The sequence below is a fragment of the Cavia porcellus genome, unplaced genomic scaffold (assembly GCF_034190915.1).
Source record: "Cavia porcellus strain 051 isolate PalLab524CR breed Dunkin Hartley unplaced genomic scaffold, mCavPor4.1 scaffold_21, whole genome shotgun sequence".
Classification (NCBI taxonomy): domain Eukaryota; kingdom Metazoa; phylum Chordata; class Mammalia; order Rodentia; family Caviidae; genus Cavia; species Cavia porcellus.
In genome coordinates, this window is record NW_026947504.1 from 46,071,647 (window position 1) to 46,089,714 (window position 18,068).

The following is an 18,068-nucleotide window of genomic DNA, read 5'->3' on the forward strand; positions in this document are numbered from 1 at the left end:
AGCTTGGATTTTGGTGTTGTCACTGTCAACACCCATTCAGTAAAAGCTTGGTCCCAGCCTGTTTTTCTCTTAGGAGGTGGTGGGGACTATAAGAGGTGAGGCACCCTGAAAACAAAACAAAAAACCCAAAAACTAGGTCACTGGGAAATTGTCCTGAAAAAGATCTCTACCTTTTCCTCTCTCTCTGTTACACTTCCTGTCCAGGAGCCTTGTTCTACCACGTTATATATCACGATGTGCTGTTTTCCCAGAGACTCAAAAGGAGAGGCTACTGTCCATAGACTAATACTCCTGAAACCAAGCAAAGTGTTCATCCCTTTGATTTTCTCTGAAGTGTTGTCACAGGAATGGAAAACTGACTAACAGAAATTTGGTGTTGAAAAGTGTGATCAGGGGCTGGAGGTTTAGCTCAGCGGCATTAGCACCTGCCTTGCAAGCAGGCAGTTGTGAGTTCGATCCCTGGTACTGATAAAAAGGAAAAAGACAAAAAAAAAAAGAAAAATATGATCAGTACTATGACCTTATGTCACAATGTCATTCAGAAGCCTTTGTAATTGCTTGGTCGGGGAAGAATTTGGAAGAGTTTGGAGATGCAGGCTAGACGCTACCTCTGATGCTGTAATGAAGTTTAACAAGTGATTCTGGGGAGCATTCAGAAGACCTGAATGCTGATAGGAATGTGAACCTAGTAAAGCTTGGATTCATGAGGTTTACGATGAAAATAAGAAGTCTATGAGGAATTTTATTAAGGATTACCTGTGTTACACTCTGGCAGAGAACGTAGCTACGTGTTGTCTATGCCCTAAGACTTTGCAGAAAATTGAGTTTAAAAATACTAAATTGGTTTTTGTTTCTTGGTGCTCTGTTTTTGTTTTTGTTTGATTTGGTTTGGTTGTTGTTGTTGTTGTTGTGTGTGTGTGTGTGTGTGTGTGTGTGTGTATATAGGAAATTTTGAGGCAGCACAAAATTCAGGCTGTGGCATGGGATACTGGTGGATATTTTTAGTTAAACTAACAGAATTAGGAGCACAATGCAGACTGGAAAGATATGAAAAGTTTACAGTTTGACTAGAAAAGAAATTGTGATTAGGGAGAGTGCTAAGGAGATTAGCACCATTAAAAAGAAGCCCACCAGGTTTGGTGGCCCAGGCCTGTCACTTCAGCACTCCACAGTACGAGGTCTCAAATTTGTACTTAACCTTGGCAGTCTAGCGACTTAGACAGACTGTATTTTTAAAAATTTTTAAAAAGGACTGGGGATGTAACTGAAAAGGAGCTGGATTTAATCCCCAGTACTACAAAAAGAAAAAAGAAAAGAGAAAAGAGAATAGGACAGAAAAGAAAAAGAAGGTTAAAAAAAAGAAAAAGATGAAACCAACTACTTTGTACTAGGACAATAGGAAAGACCTCAGGAATCAATAGGGCCCTAAACATGCACACTCAAACACGTAAAAAGGTAAGCCTCTTTCAGAGATTTTCCTTTAAGAAGAGAGCCCAGAGTCCTGGCTTGTGCTAGGTCACTCAGGGAATTTTTTTCTCTTGGATTTTTTTCCTCTGGATTTATTGAGCCAGGTTTAGCCATCAAGGCCCTGAGAGACTGCTACCGCGGTGGTTCCAGTGGATCCCTGTAGCGCTCTCACTGGTGTTAGACCTCGGCATCACACAAGTGATGCCAGGTTTTTAGGCCTGCAAAATTCAAGAGTTATGGTCACATAGAAGTTTTCTGAAAAATTTGAATATAAGGCTGAGAGACTAGGCATTGTATGAGAAGACTGGCAGTCCTTATAAGCAGCCCCAAAAGGCCACATGCAGTGCAGCTATGAGAGCGAAGCTAAAGCTGCCCTGGAGACCTTAAGAAGTTAAGAGTGGCCAGGAGTATGCAGCGTCTCCCAAGGGAAACTGCAAGTAGGGAAAAGCACCAATCCAGGAAAGTGGCCATGTGAACTACAGCCCGCAAGGCCAAAATGGCGGAGTTACCCAAGGTCTTTGGGGCATGGATCATACTACTCTATGCCCTGGATGCTGGACGTGGAACATAAGGATTTAATGCTTGCTTTGCTGAGTTTTGGTTTTGCTTTATCCTATCCTTTATATTTACTTATTTCTTCTTTTGTTTTCCAGTGCTATTGGATCTTAAAAGTACATAATTTATTATTTTAAATTTTATGGGGGCCCACAGATAAGAGTTGAGTCTTACAGATTTCAGACTTAAACTTTTGAGCCATGGTGGGACTGTTGAGACTTTGGGAGCCTTTGAGGATAGAATGAATGAATTTTTCATCCATTCATGTGGGGCCCATGGGAGGATATTATAATTTAGACCTTGAGAATCCCCCAAAAGCCGATGCATTGAAAATATAGCCTCCAGCCGGTGGGACTGATATAGAGAACAAAACCTACTAGTGTCTGGTATGAGTTTGTGTTCTTTAAAATAGAAGAATGAGTTTTATGAAAAATGGAGGTTAAGAAGAATATATTTACTGAGCGAAAGCTTCTGTCTGAGAAACAGAAGCGTCCTGAGTGGGTTGTCAGGGAATGTCTTTTCTAGGGTGAAATCATGGGGTGAGATGGGTTCACGGTGGGGAAAAAGGGAACTTGTGAGGTGGGCAGAATGTGGGACATTCAGAACTATGGTTAACCAATATGATTAATGCTCAGGTAAAATTCGTGAAATCAGGAACAAATGGCGAAGTGAGTCACTAGAAAGCAAGTCTGTAGGGGTTTGGGATGGTAACTCCTGACTTCCTCAGGGTGATAGAGAACTATTTAGAATACCAATATTTAGGGTATTTGTTTATTCTTTTGTCTTGAGACCCGGGAGGGGTCTCACAGCGGGAGGTATTTGTCTCCCCCACAGCTGCAAGGTATCTGAGCTCCTACACTGGCTTCTCTGATGGCCTAACCCTGTCTCACTGCCTGTAATATTTCTAACTAACTCAGCTGCGTGTAACAGGACTATCGGGAAGTGGTGGAGTATTTAAGAAATGGGACCATGTAAATGGAAGTTAAGCCACTGCAATATGCCTTTGCAAAGTATATTGAAATCTTGGACCCTTTCTATTTCTTTGCTTTTTGGCTGCAATAAAATGAGCAGCTCTGGCTGGGCCTGGGAGGACCCAACAAGAAGCCAAGTAGCCAGTCTTTCTGGTAAGCCATGCAAGCTGCACAGCTTCCAGGAGGAGAACAGTCAGTACCTCCCAAGAATTGCCATGCTGGGACTGGGAGGATCCAACAAAAAGCCAACTAGCCAGGCTTTCTGGTAAGCCATGCAAACCACACAGCTTCCAACAACAGACAAGTCAGCACCTCCTGTGAGCCTACCAGAATGCAGGCTGAAAATCAAACACCACTCCTACTACCCCACACCATAAGCAATGTGTAGGCTTGGAGGACAGGCTGAGTTGATAGTAATGAAGGTACCTAAAGCAACTGTCTGGTTGATTTTGCAGGCCTGGGGCCAATTGTCTGAGTATCTCTTGGGAGGATGACAAGATGCCATGTAGCAAATATGGGGGATTTCCTTCTGTCTTGTCTTTGAAATCCAATATTGTTCTTACTATTTTGCTTTGTTTTGATTGTTTTGCTCTATTCAGTATTCTGTCTTGATTGGTTTTATTCTGTTTTGTTTTTGGTTTGATTTTACTATACCTGATGGAATGGACAGCTATTGTGATGATAACAAGATATACTATGGTAGTTATTGTTTTCCCAGTATCCTCCTCTGAAGATCTGTACCAATTATGCTGTATCGTCTTCATTGGCTTTGTTCTGGTTTGTTTTGTTGGATTTTACTATCTTTAAAGAAAATTAAAGTGAGCAACTCCTTTGCCATGTGCTTCCACTAGGATGCGCTATGCCACCGTGGGCCCAAAGGTAATATGGCTAACTGACCATGGACTAGAACCTCTGAAGGTATGAGCCAGAATAACCCTTTCCTTTTTATAAATTGATGAATCTCAAGTATTTTCACAGCAACAAAAAAAGATAACAGAATAATGGCACTAGTTACAAGTGTTAATATGTAGCAGTATAATCTTGAAATAGAGGCAGGAATACTTGGGAAACATCTAACAAGCCATTGGAGAAGACCATCACTCCCTAGAAGCAGAAGATGCCCCAGAGCACCAGGCCCATTCATGTAATGTTTACTGAACATCTATTCTGCCCTAGGGGTGGTAACCATTAAATCCAGTAAGTATTGAAGTCAGTAAGATATTCACAGGGAATTCAGTCTAGACCACAGTAGACTTTACACTGAGTTGGAGTTAGTGGAAACTATAAATAATCAGCCTTCAGTTTCCTGTGAGAGATGAAGAATTCACATGGCAAGTGCCCAGATGCCTACAGATTTCCAACTCTTGTTCTCTTAGATTCAAAGTTAAGCAAGCTGGTTTGGATGAAAGTTATGTCCCTAGAGAAGGACAGGGAGAAGAGTGAGGCTCTGCAGATAAATTCCCCAAGAGGAAAGAGAGGAATCTCTGTTTATCTTCTACCCCAAGGTAGCTGTTGCAGGGTAGTTATTTGGGAACCTCACTATACGGGTGCTAAAGTAGTTCCTCCTTGAGGGTAATCTGATGACCTGAGGAAGACAATGAGTGAGCACTCAAATATTAAACTGAGGCTCATTTGGTTGTGTGAACTCACCGATGAGCAATGTATTGGGAAAGAGTGAGTTGAAGCTGACAAGCTGTGATTGACTAAGAAAAACTTGGAAAAAAGTCCAATGTCGGTCCTTTAGTCTTGATTGTAATTGACTGCAGTATGTCGCAGCCTGTACTGAAAGCATAGCCCACAGAGGACTTCTTTGAACCGCTGGAATTCAGAAGGCTCTACGCCTGCTTGCAGGGTGGATGCTTTGCAGAAGCAGTGGAAGTAACTAAAGGGGTAGCTCTGAGACTCCACTCCATGAGTGGGACTGGAAAGCTGAGAAAGGCCCCAGATTCTACATCTAGATATTCCAGACTGTATTAGAATATACAGATAGAGTTGAAGTAAAAATTCAAGAGGTTATATTTCCCTGTTATTTGACCATATGATACATTTAATATTTTACCTTGAGTCTCTACTGATAAATGTGATTTTCCAGATTTAAAATGAATTTACAGTTGTGGTCATTTTTAAATTACTCTTCAGGAGTCTTCTCCTATATATCAAACATATTTTAAATTGCTAATGGGTATATTTACTTGTCTTCAATAGAAACAAACAAGCAAAACAAAGGGCCAGAAAATTTTCCCTAACTTAGATAGTTCTTGAATCTTTTTTACTTTTTGCATTATTTAGCTTTCTAATATAGTACTCAGAAGAGATTTCAGCTGGACGATTATACCTCATGCAACACTTTGCTTTTTATCTTTAAAATCCTTCAGATTAGAAATTTAACCAGAAAGAACATTCTGAAATCAAAACAGTGAGAGTAGGGGGTTGGAAAGCTTAAAGGATGAAGGATTTTTCCGCTTTGCTCAGCTTTGGGGAATGAAGGAAATGATATATCAAAGTAATGACAGAGGGACAGACTTCAGTGTCCTGGGATATAAATATGATGTATTGGACAGAAAGTAGGATGATGCCTATGAGATTTGGTCAGGATAGAGACCAGCAGTGCTTCAACCATATGTACATGCCTGGCTCAGGAAATCCTGCAGTCTGACAGCAGGAAGCCCAGGAGCATACCGAAATTCTAGAGTTTGGAAGAGCCCACTCTCTAGTGGAGGAGGGTGAGAAGGCTGAGCAAGGGAAGCTGTATCAGCTCAAGTGAGAAAAGAGGAGGAAATCAGTTACCCAAAAACAACTACACTCAGAGGCCACGCTAAAGGGAGAAAACTCCACCCCCGTGAGATTACAGGAAGCTGGTCCAGACCTCTGCAGCCTTATGAATAGGCAGAGGAAGGAATGTGCAGGCAGATAAAGAGCGCGGCTGGAACCCTGGCTCAGCCGGCTTTAACCCATCTGGCATTGAATAGAAGAATAGTGAAGCCTGGAAAAAGGTCATGTGGCTCTGGCTGATAGTGGAATCCTGCTGATTGCTCTCGGCAGGTGGGAAGTAGAGGCAGGCACAGCGGTTAGACTGGACAATTTAGAAATCACATGTCTACAGAAGGACCACCCTAGTAGAGAGTAAGGGGTGTTTCTCTGACAAATTTTGCAGAGAACAAATGGTGCTCATACTTGCATTTGAAAATTTTACTTTACAGCATTTCAGACAAACATGTAAGTAACAATGCTTTCTAAAGCACTCTCAGAAAAAAAAAAAAAACCTGTCTGTGATGTCAAGTCTGTTTATTTACACTGATTAAAAGCCTCCAAATTCTGGAGGTGACACTGGATTTTACCTACAGCATCAAAGCTAATTCATTATTGGATTAAAGTAAAACTGTTCACTTGTTGATTGATTCCTGTGACCCCTTTGAGATTCCAGCATACATGTAAATAGAAGACTTGATGAAACCGTCTCATTCATGATTCAGTGACTGCATGTTCTTAAGAAACCATTTTATCTGGAATACTCAAGATAGCTGAGGCACTTACATTATTAATCACGTTATAAGCCCTATGAGATTGCTTACTGGAAAGTATTTTGAGAAATTTACAGATGGGAAATGGAAGGCACCACAAGTCTGCTGGTTCTCTGCCCATTTTTTGTCAAAGGTAGGAAATGTCCCTTTTCAATGTGAGATTGGCTCACCATGTTGTGAATTGAAGTGAGCAGACTGGGTCAAGGGTCAGGGGAGGAGAGTGGACAAAAGAGTGTGGGTGGTGATTGCACAGGGGCCAGTTCCAGGCTGGGTGGTGATTGCACAGGGGCCAGTTCCAGGCTGGGTGGTCAAGGTTGGTCTCAGCACAGTTCTCCTGCGTTGCCTGCCAAGAGGATAGGGCTAATTGGCTCGGAAAGCGTGGGAGGAAAATGATGTTAGTGGAACATTTAATTGGCTATTACAGTATTTAACTGGATTATGCATCAAGTGGGGTGTATGTGTATGTGTGTGTGTGTGTGTGTATGTGTGTGTGTGTGTGTACATTAACTTCTCATAGCAAGTTTATGAAATGAGTACTAATAGATCCATTTTACAGGCAATAAATCTCAGATTAAGTAATCTTTCCTGGGGGCACTGTCTTATACAGAGGCATAGTAACGTTTAGAACAAATATCTCAATGGATTTCGATGCATTTCCTTTTCAAAAATAATTCACTGTTTATTTCTTGGGAGCCATATACAGGAAGTCCCAGACTTACTAACATTCAAGTTGCAAACTTTTACAGGTATAATGTATAAGATTCACTTGTAGGTGTCCAGGAAAATTCAGTTTACAAACAATTCTCTCAAGGTAGAACTCATTAGTAAGTCAGGAACTTCCTGTATGCAAGTATAAATTTATATTTATTAGTATCATAAATATGCTATTTATTTTCACTTAGAAAGTGAAGTTGGCAAGTAGAAGGTAGCAATATTTCCTATAGAATTGCAGGTCCTTAGAGAAGTGTAGAGAAAAGATACGTTGTCCTGAAATCTTCTCAAAGCGTCATGCTTATAGTTTCCCTGTGTGGCACCTGGCAGCACTATAAATAATTAATGATAATCACTGAACGCCTAATTGCCCTCCCATTTCCACACATCCTCTACCACATGGTAATCAGTGGGGATTCCTGGACACCTCTTCATGTCAGTGCTCACTGAGAATACTCAGGAATATGGAGTATTCAAAGCAGGAAATTGCACCATCAGAAACATTGTCTTTGAATGTTGATATTTGCTTCTGGTCAGGCCACCTAAGGGTTATCATAATCATCTCCTGACCTGTGCAGGACCTTGCCCTTCTGGAGCCATTCCAGTGGTGGAGGGTAGTGATGTATCAGACAGTACTGCTAGAGGCCTGACTCACAGGAATATAGTCAGATTTATTTATCATTGTTTTTATCCATGATTCTTTATTTGGTGAAAATGCTGAGCAGCATGATGAGCTAAGTGGAAACTCAGATAAACTCAGAGGAATGCAGGTAATAAAATACACATAAGACATGTAAGGTTGCATGAGGGTTAAACTGAATATAAAGATGAGCAAAATACTGAAGACAGTATCTGGCAAATTGTAAGCACTGATGGAGTGTTACATCTATTTTTTTTTTTTTGTCTTTTTTGTTTTTTATCGGTACCAGGGATCAAACTCAGGACTGCCTGCTTGCAAGGCAGGCGCTTATGCCACTGAGCTAAATCCCCAGCCCCATTATATCTATTTTTGATGTTCGGCTCAAATATGTCTTACATCCTAAATTATTTCAATGTTTGCGGCTATTTAAAACACAAAGTGATCTAAAGAAACGTAAGCCCTAAATTTCCATTACAGACAACTCTTTCCTATGTTGTCCTTAGCTTTTCTCTTAAACTTTACTATTTTATTTTGTACTTGGGCAGAAGCTGCTTGCTTCGATTGGCAGAAATACAATCAAGCAGAGAATGATTAGAATGTCCTCATTTGTGGTTGTTGGTTTTAAAATCCATTATGTATGAAATGGGAACAACATGCACACTATCAAATACTCAAAAACTACAAGAGGACTAACAGTGGAGACAAATCTTAGAAATTATGTAGTTTTTGAGCAAACAAAGAAAAAAAAATTAAATGAACAGAGCTTGAGACATACTATGTAGCTAATATACACATTATAAAAATTACAGAAAGCTGAGAGTAGCAACATTATTTGAAGAAATAGTAGCTGAAAGTTTCTCAAATTAGATGAAATATATATATACTATATATTACATATATACAATATCATATTACATATCACATATATTATATATACTATAAATTATATTATTAACTCCTTTTATCCTGCCATAACTTCTCTGAGCTCTTGCATTTCCATTTCATATTCTTAGTTTAGAGAAATAGTTCATATTTGAAGATTTAAAATCTACAGTGACATATCTGGTTAAAATATTCCTCTATTAAGTGCAATTTTTTTCTCCTGATGTAAGTGTATTCTTATATTTATAATTTCTTTCTTAATCTTTTCCTGCCTATCTGTGGTCTCTTTGAAGGAGATGAATTATTCTTGGATAGGCGATATGTAAGATGTTTGTGTGGGTAAGTAATCAGTATCAGGTCCCAGGCTAGCAGAGATTCTCTTAGTATTCAGGGTTGTCTATGCATGTGAGGAGTTTCTGACACCTATCTGTCTTTCTGTCTCCACTCAGTATTTTACTTACTAGTCTCACTGACAGGCTGTTTCCTGCAGAAGTGGCTTATCTCTGATCTGCATTGAATCTTAAACCCATTCTTCCTGAAGTTATCAAGACTGTCCCGGTTTTATTCAAACACGAGATTGTGGATTTTATCCCTTTGAGGGACAAACATTAGAAAACCAAGTCTGATGCTTTTCTCAGGTTCTTTAGCTATATAATTCTCTTTTGAGATTATGAGACCAATTTTGTTTTGTTTTGTTTCAGCTCTTCTGAAAAACATACAAGGACCTCCTAGTTTTGCCATAGATGCAGCTTGTGTTACCAGCTCGTCTCCTTGTAGTCTTTCCTACAATGCCAGCAGCATTTTAAGTCATCTCTTAAAATGACCTAAAGTATTAACATTGGTAATTTTATTCTTTTTCTCAGATAACTCTGCAAAATGAAGAATATTTGTTACCATTTCATATCACTTTTTAAGTATAGAGAAGCATCTGGAATCATTGAAATTTCAGATAATCTGTATATAGTATGTGTTATGGCTTGTGTCTAGAGGTCCCCTAAAGCCTTATGTATTCATAGGTAGGGTTGTCAGAGGAGGCAGGATCTAGAGTGTATAACTGTGGGATTAAGTATATGACACTGGGATCAAGGGTGTATGATTACTAAGTCAGTCCATGGATTGGTTTGACATAGTTCTGGATCTGAATATTGAGAAGACCCAGCCGGGGTGTCGGTGGTGCCCGCCCTAATGGCGTGTAGCCTGGGAAGAATGTAAGGCACAGAAAGAAGGCTACTGCCATTGCTCGCTGTTTCACTGCTTCACTGCTACCTCACTGAGTTCTGCTTCCTGCCTGCTCTGAACTATTTCTCTTCTACCAGGCCACCCTGCCTTGGAGCTGGCTATGAAAACCTCTACAAACTGTAAACTACAGTAAACCTCTCCTCTTTTTAACTTTGGATGATGGCTATTTTGTTTCACCAATGAGGAAAATAACTAAGACAACATTTATAGCTGTCTTTGAGTCTAATAGAATATCTGTTCTATTCATTTATACACTATACAGATTTTGTTATGTTCTACCATTTTGTTACAGACTTTGAACATTTCTGTTCTAACTAATATAAGGTAAAGATTTGTTTTAAATGATTTGAGTACTTTGGTCAGTGTGGGTAGAAAATTTAGGGAGAGTCCTTGAAATGTGTGATAGTACCCAATTCATAGTTATTTCCACATGTCCAAGGTATTACTTTACTGACACCATCATTTCTATTTGTGCCTATTTTTTCTCTGATTGAAATCTGTAGTGGCCTTTGTTCTTATCAAAATATTTTATTTATAAATAGGAAGCTCTGATTCATATTTTTCTATATTAACACCAAAGCCATATTCATGTACCAATAGTAAATGGCGCTTTATGCAGGATAGCCTGGTTTTCATGGTTTCAGGAGAGTGTCTTTCTCAAGACAAGAAAGCTACGTGTTGGAGATCAATAGACCCATTCAGAACTCACTGATGGTAGCCAAATATCCTTCTGTCTTGTCAAATCTAGTTCTGCTCCATTTCTCTATCAGGATTAAAGAAACAAACACAAAAACACCAATTATTCACTCATACGTTGAACTTGCGCTGAGCTTATAGTAAGATTTATAATTGCCTTCAGGTTACTTTCATGTTATTTCAAAGTCCATATGAGAAGCTTCTACCCTATCTCTGATCACTTAAGACTTTCTTAATTTATGTCTTGTCTGGAAAGATTCTGCATTGCATAATGTGTCTATCAATAATGGTAATATTTGATGAGCAGTTGCCCTGTGACTTCTAATTCTGACCTCCCTGGATTCTCATAACAATTCTGTTGAGTTGAAACCATTAGGCAAATGGCCAAGACCAGTAAAGAACACAGCCAACCTGAATTTGAGGGTTCTGGGTGGGATCATCTGGAGTGACTCCAAAGGAAAGTTGAGCCTATTTTATTGAGCAGGAGCTTTTATGGATAGGGCACAGGGATTAGTGGGATGAGCTTAGGTGGGGTGATGCAGAGGTGGGGAGTGAATAGCCACATAGTCATAGCAAGGAGCTCTGTGACCTAGCAGGTGGGGTGGATGTGTCACACCCTAGAAGAGTAGGTACTGTTTTCCAGGATCAAGGGGCTAGGAACAAATTCCAAAGGCTGGGGAGGGAGCAGATGGGAGTCAGATGTATCAGTAACCAGTACTATACCGATTCATAGCTAAAGAAATTGAAAAATAAGAGAAAATAAAGGTACTGTATTATGTAAGACCACACTGTTAGTGTTAGTGCCAAGACTCACCTTGTTCATCAGACCTGCTAAGCAATTCTTATCTTCTATGCACAGTTTGTTGTAGTTTGTGCTTCTGTATTTTATATCCTGCTTCCTTAACAATGGTTTTTCAGTACCAGCTGTAAATTGGGATCACCTATTGAATTTTTAAAATGATATTGATTTCCAGAAATATTGATTCAATTGATTTGGATGTGGTTTAAACTGACATTTTAAAGTTTCCAGGATTGAGAACCACAGCTTTGGCCATACAAATTAATAAAGGTAACTTTCAGTGAATTAAAAAACTATAGATTGCCAGTGTAGTATATAATTCAGGGTACATTTTTACACAGTGGAAAAACAGTCTTAAATCAGCATCTCCTTTCAGGAGTCTTGAGAAATCAAAACAATTTTCATAATAACAATTACATACCACTTCCTTTTCATTCTTGATCCCTTCTGAGTGTAGAATGTTTTCCCTGAGACTGTAGAATGTGGAATAACTTTATTGTTCTGATATAATCAGATGTATGCTCATGTATTCTTGTATTTTAAAATTTTTCTTGATTTTCATCAAATGTTGTAGAGATACATAAGGCATGATCAGAAAGTGGGGTGAATGTTTAAATGAAGTATAATTCATCATAGTGAAAGACACATCAGTCTCCGTTATAATGTACTCCTCTGTTTTGGACACTTATCTCCTAGCTCTTGGACTTCCTGAAGCCATGCAAGGAAATCTTCTTTCCTGAGTGTCTTTTCATAGCTACCTCAGTGTCCTGAGTGGATTGAAAAAATTTAGGGCATTTTCTGTCCAGTAAAATCTTTACAGTGTGTCATCATCTGCCTTGTTCACTGGATTTGGAATTGTGTGATTTCTGATTCTTCTTGAAACCAAAATGACCAAACGATCAGTGTTTTCAGTCCATTCAGGATATCAAAGTGTCCATAATAGAGACATTCACAAAGAAGACTAAAGACATTCACAAAGGAGGACTTCAGAAAGACTCGTGAATGATTAGGTAAGTGAGTTTAAAGCGAAGGGGAGTATTTTGAGGAGAATTAATAGCAGTGTGTCTTATTATAATACATTTTTAAAAGTTTAAGCATTCACTATATATTTTGATCATACTTCACCAATTCTTCAGGTTCTAAAACTAGTTTTAAGGTTATAAAAGGGTTCTAAGACAAAATGTTTGAGAACTACCATCTTAAGTGATGTGTTAGTGGCTTTGTTAAATGAATATGCAGTTAAAAGTTATAAAAGTTATGTCAATTTTGGAGTTAAAATCACTATAAGTCTTGCTATGCAAACTGAGTGTTAGTGTACTTGACGATTTATGAGAAATAGGCACTCTTTTCTGAATCAAATCTGTATTTTAACAGGATGCTGTAGGATTTCTTGTATCTATTATAATCAGGGAGTACTGAGAGAATTGACCTTATTAATTATACTTGTTAATCTTGCTCCACTTTTTTTTATCATATTAATGAAACACAGGCCTTCTTGTTTGTTTTTCCTATTATGTGATTGTTGTCCCTGATGTAGAAGTTCATGAAAAGTGTTAGCCTCTCAATTTGTAGATGGAGAAACTGAGAAACGAAAAGCTGCCAATGTTTGAATGTCACAAGGTTAACTGAAATTTCAGACTTGGAAGATACTGTAGAGCAACTGACCCATGAGCTGATGCATTTCTTGTCACAAGACAGGAGTACAATCCCAAACCCACACTTAATATTACCTATAACCCTAGAATTTTAGGATTATAAAGGACTAAACATGAAAAACACCCACTTGATGATAAATTGAAAAGTTTCCTCCTCTGCACTCAGATAAGGCCCTGTGATTTTATGTACTGAAACATTGATCATTTTGTATTAAAATTATTCATTATTTATATGTTAGCTGCCCAAACTAGAATCCATGATTCTTAAGATTAAAATATTATTTTTCTTTTATTCTTAGTATTTATCCCAGTGCTGGGGACATAAAAAGTGCTCAAAAAATGCTGTTTTAATCAGCAAAGGCTACCATAACAAAAACTATAGACTAAGTGGCTTCAACACCAGAAATTTATTTGCTCACAGTTCTGGAGGCTAACATTCTCAGATCAAGGTGCCAGCATGGTTAGTTTCTTGCACAATCTTCCTTCCCAGTTTGTAAATGGCCATATTTTTTCTGTGTCTTTACATAGCAGGTGAGCATTGGTGGAAGAGGAAGGTGTGGAGACAGAACAAGGTTAATGGTGTTTTTCTAATACAGGTAGTTGTCACATTCTAGGGACTCTGGTCATGACATCATCCAAAGCCAATTAATCTCCCAAAGGCCTCATCTCCAAATATCCTCACATTCGAGGTTAGGGTTTCAGGGCAAGATTCAGTCTATAACAAATACGTATTGAATAAATGAGGAAAGTAGCTACAAAGAGTAGATTTCCAGAAAATGCAGCTGAAAAATTATGCAACTTTCTGGGCAAAGAGTATAAGACTAAAAATCTACAACTTTGTTTTGATCCAAAGTAAATAAATTGGAGAGCTTACCTAGTTTTAGTCCTTGGGAATTTGTTTCCTTCCTGATTCTAATTTCCAAGCTTCCAAAATTACTAGGGTTATCAAAATATTTACCATATGTGTATTTAATTAACAACTTATTTCTTTTATGTCAAATGATTTCACTTTTACTTAGGGCATCTTTTTTTGAGGAGGAGAGGTACTTTTTGATTTAGAGGCTAGGGGCATTGTTTAGATCTTAGGCTAGAAACTGTGGAAGATAGTATATCTACATAAGAAAACCACAGAAGGACTGAAGACCCATGGACATCTAGGAGCAGGAGATCATGGGCATAAAGTGTGTCTCTAAAATCTAAAACTAGAAATTGTATTTCACCCTGCTATTCCTCTTCTAAGTATCTTTCTGAAGGAGTAAAGAATATCATATTACAGTGATATATAGATAGGCATGTTTATATGAGCACAATTCATAACAGTCAAATCCTGGAAGTGGTCCATACATTCATCAACAGATGAACAAATAAAGAAAATGTGGTGTTTACACATCATGGAGTACTACTCTGCCATAAGGATAGACTTGAGTAATCTGTAGGAAAATGGATGGACTTTGTAACTGTAATGTTAAGTAAAATAAATCAGACAGACAAGCTTAAATATTGCATTGTTTCTCTTATACAAGACCAGAATAAAAGTAAAGAGCAAGACAAATGGTAATAAGATGTGGGGAGATAGACCATTCTCACCAAGGAATGAGATGAAGAGATGGAGGCAGGAGGAAGGGAAGGAACAGATAAGGGATCAAAAATAATAATAATTGGGATGTATTATGTACATATGCCATTTGCATTAAAGGAATGCAAACATGTACTACAAACAAATCGAAGAAAAGAAGGAGGAGGAGGAGGTGAGAAGGAGAAGAAGAGGAGGAGGAAGAGGATCAAGGAATAGATGGATCAAGGAAAGAAGAAATAGAGATTAAAAAAGGAATTATGATGTGCTATGCACATTCACTGACTTCCCACAAGGAGTGGAAACATGTACTGATAAACTAAAATTAAGAAAAAGAGAGAGAGCATGGGCATAGCACTAGTGTAGGACATCTAAGGCCACAAGAAGAATCTAGAGACTCTTTTAGAAGTGAAGATATTTAAAAATATCCATTGAAAATTAGAGAGGAAAACAGAGCACACACAGGCTAAGTCAAGACATTTATCCAGAAAAGACCTGAGAACACGGTAAGCCATCGCCTCCACCTGATCTGGTACCAAGGGACTGTAAATTAGTGAAGATGTTCTGTGTCCAAGCAGTGGGGAGGACTCATTTCCCAGCTCGACCAGGCAGACAGAAATAAAACACACCAATTCCCCCAAAATGCCTCAAGTTTTGTTACTTCAGGTCCCCAGCAGTTCTGGTGATGCCTTCTCCAGTTGAAGAGGGCAATTATCTTTACTGAGATGGTCTGAAGAACAACAGAGAGAAGCTGGACCGATGGACATTTTCAGAACGCTGACCCACAGCAGCAGAATACACATCTTTCTCACGGTCAGATGAAACATTAACCAGGGCGTGTGATGCTGGCTCACCCAAGAAATCTTAATCAATGTAAAAGTACTGAAATTGGACAAAATCTTTCCCAATCACTGTGGAATGAGACGAGAAATTGACAACAGAAAGAAAACTATAAAGTACATGGAAATTAAGCAAAATATTCTTAAGTGACAAAAGAATCAAAGAAGAAATGACAAGGGAAGTGAAGCAGTTTCTTCCACAATCCTGGTCACAGACTGAATTCGATGAGCACCAAATCAAATTTCCCCATAAGGTCAATCTTGAATCCAACCATTGAATTTAAGTTCTTGTCCAATTTGTTTTGTGACCAGAATCATGAACAGAATTAAGCTCATACACTGGTTTAAGAAAATATCTTAAGAAACATAAAATAAAACACAGAATGAAAAATTATGGGATTTATCAATAGTCACCCAAAGAGAAAATTTACAGCTGTAAAAAGCATTTAAAAAAGAAGAAAAATCTTCAGTCATCAACAGCCCTTCATGCCTTAAGGAATTAGAAAATATTAGCGGATGAGATAAGAGTCATAAGGATTAAAACAGAGGTAAATTAAATAAAGAAAAAAATCAATGAAAAGAAAATTTGACTCTGAAAAGATCAATAAAAGTGATGAAGCTTTAACCAAACTGACTAAGAAGAAAAAATACTCAAATCAGAAGTGAAAGAAGAGACCACACTACTGAGGTTACGAGAAGCAAAAGAGCCTATTATGAACAATTGTATACATAAAAAAAATTGGATGACCTACAAAAGTGGATAAATCCCTAGATATATACAACTCATCAGGATTGACTCATGAAGAGATAGAAAACTTGAATTGAGTTAAACCAGCAAGGAAGATTAAGTCAGTAATCAAAAACCTCCTAACAATGAAAGCTGGGGGAAAAACGACTTCACTGGTGAATTCTATCAAACACATAGAGAAGAATAAAGGCTAGTGTTTCTTAAATTCTTCCAAGAAATTAAGCAGAAGACAATACTCCTAATTCATTTATTCTATGAACTCACAATTATCTTGGAGGCAAAACTAGCTACAGGCACTATAAGAAAGGAAAACTAATAATTAGTGTCCCTGATAAATATTGATGCAAAAGCTCTAAACAAAATACTGTTGAGCTGAATTCAATAGCATGAAAAGAAAGACATAATCATGACAAAGTGCAATTCATTCCCAGAATGCAAGGATAGTTCACCACACAAAAATCAATGAATGTACTGTAACACGCTAAGAGAATAAAGGGTAATACACACATGTGCATGTATACACATCACATATGATCATCTTGAAACGGAAAAAGCATTTGAAGAAATTTCATGTTCTTTCAAGATAAAAACACTGAAACAAGAACAAAAGGAAAATACGTCATTGTAATAGATTGGTTATGAAAACTTCATAGCTAACGTCATACTCAATTGTGAAAAGATGAAAGCTTTTCTTTTAAAATTAAAAACAAAGCTAACATGCCCACTTTTGTCACTTTTATTCAATATAATATTGGAAGACCTAAACAGAGCAATTAGTCAAGGAAAAGAAACAAGATGAATTGCTTTCTGAATTACAAAAGAAATAAAATTATTTCTGTTCCCAAGTGATAAGGTTTTACATGTAAAAAAACCATACAGAGCCCCCCAAAACTTATTATAACTAATAAAATCAGCAAAGTTGCAGTATACAAATTCAACACAAAAAGTTAATTGTATTTCCATAGACTCACAGTGAAAATCCAATTATTAAATTTAAAGACAATTTCTTTTTTTTAATTTAATTTTATTTTTTAAAAAAGAGTAAAACTAAACAGAACAAAGCAGCTCAGAAGAAAACAATGTAAGTGACACAGATTTCAAAGCAAGACAACAGGAGATCTATAGTGGCTACCATAGTGTCTCTTGTTTTCTTCTAAATGATAAGACAATTTCATTTATAATAGAGTCAAAAACTATTGCAATAAATTTAACCAAGGAGATGAAAGGTTTATACATTGAAAACTACAGATTGCTGAAAGAATTTAAAAATCTCACAGGTAGAAAAATATCCCATGTCTTATGATTAGAAGATTGAATGTTGCTAGAGTATCGATAGCACCTAAAGTGATCTATAGATTCAATATAATCCTCACCTTGTTAAAATCCTAACATTTTTGTAAAAATAGAATAATCCATCTTAAAATTCATATGGAACGTTACAGGGCCCACAGTAACCAAAACTATCCTGAAAGAGGACAAAGTCAGAAGCCTCACACTTCTGGATTCCAAACTTTATTACAATTTGAAACAGTCAAAACAATGTGATACTGACATAAAGATAGACATGGATCTGTGTAATACAGAAGAGAGACAAAGGTATGTGATTCAATGATTTTTGACAACTAAATATCTATATGCAAAAGAATGAAACGATCCCCATTTAATGTAGAGAGTATGGCTCAAAATGAATTAAAAACTCAAACACAAAAACCTAACACTATACAAGTCTTAGCAAAAAACATAAAGGGAAAACTTTATAACTTTGGATTTAA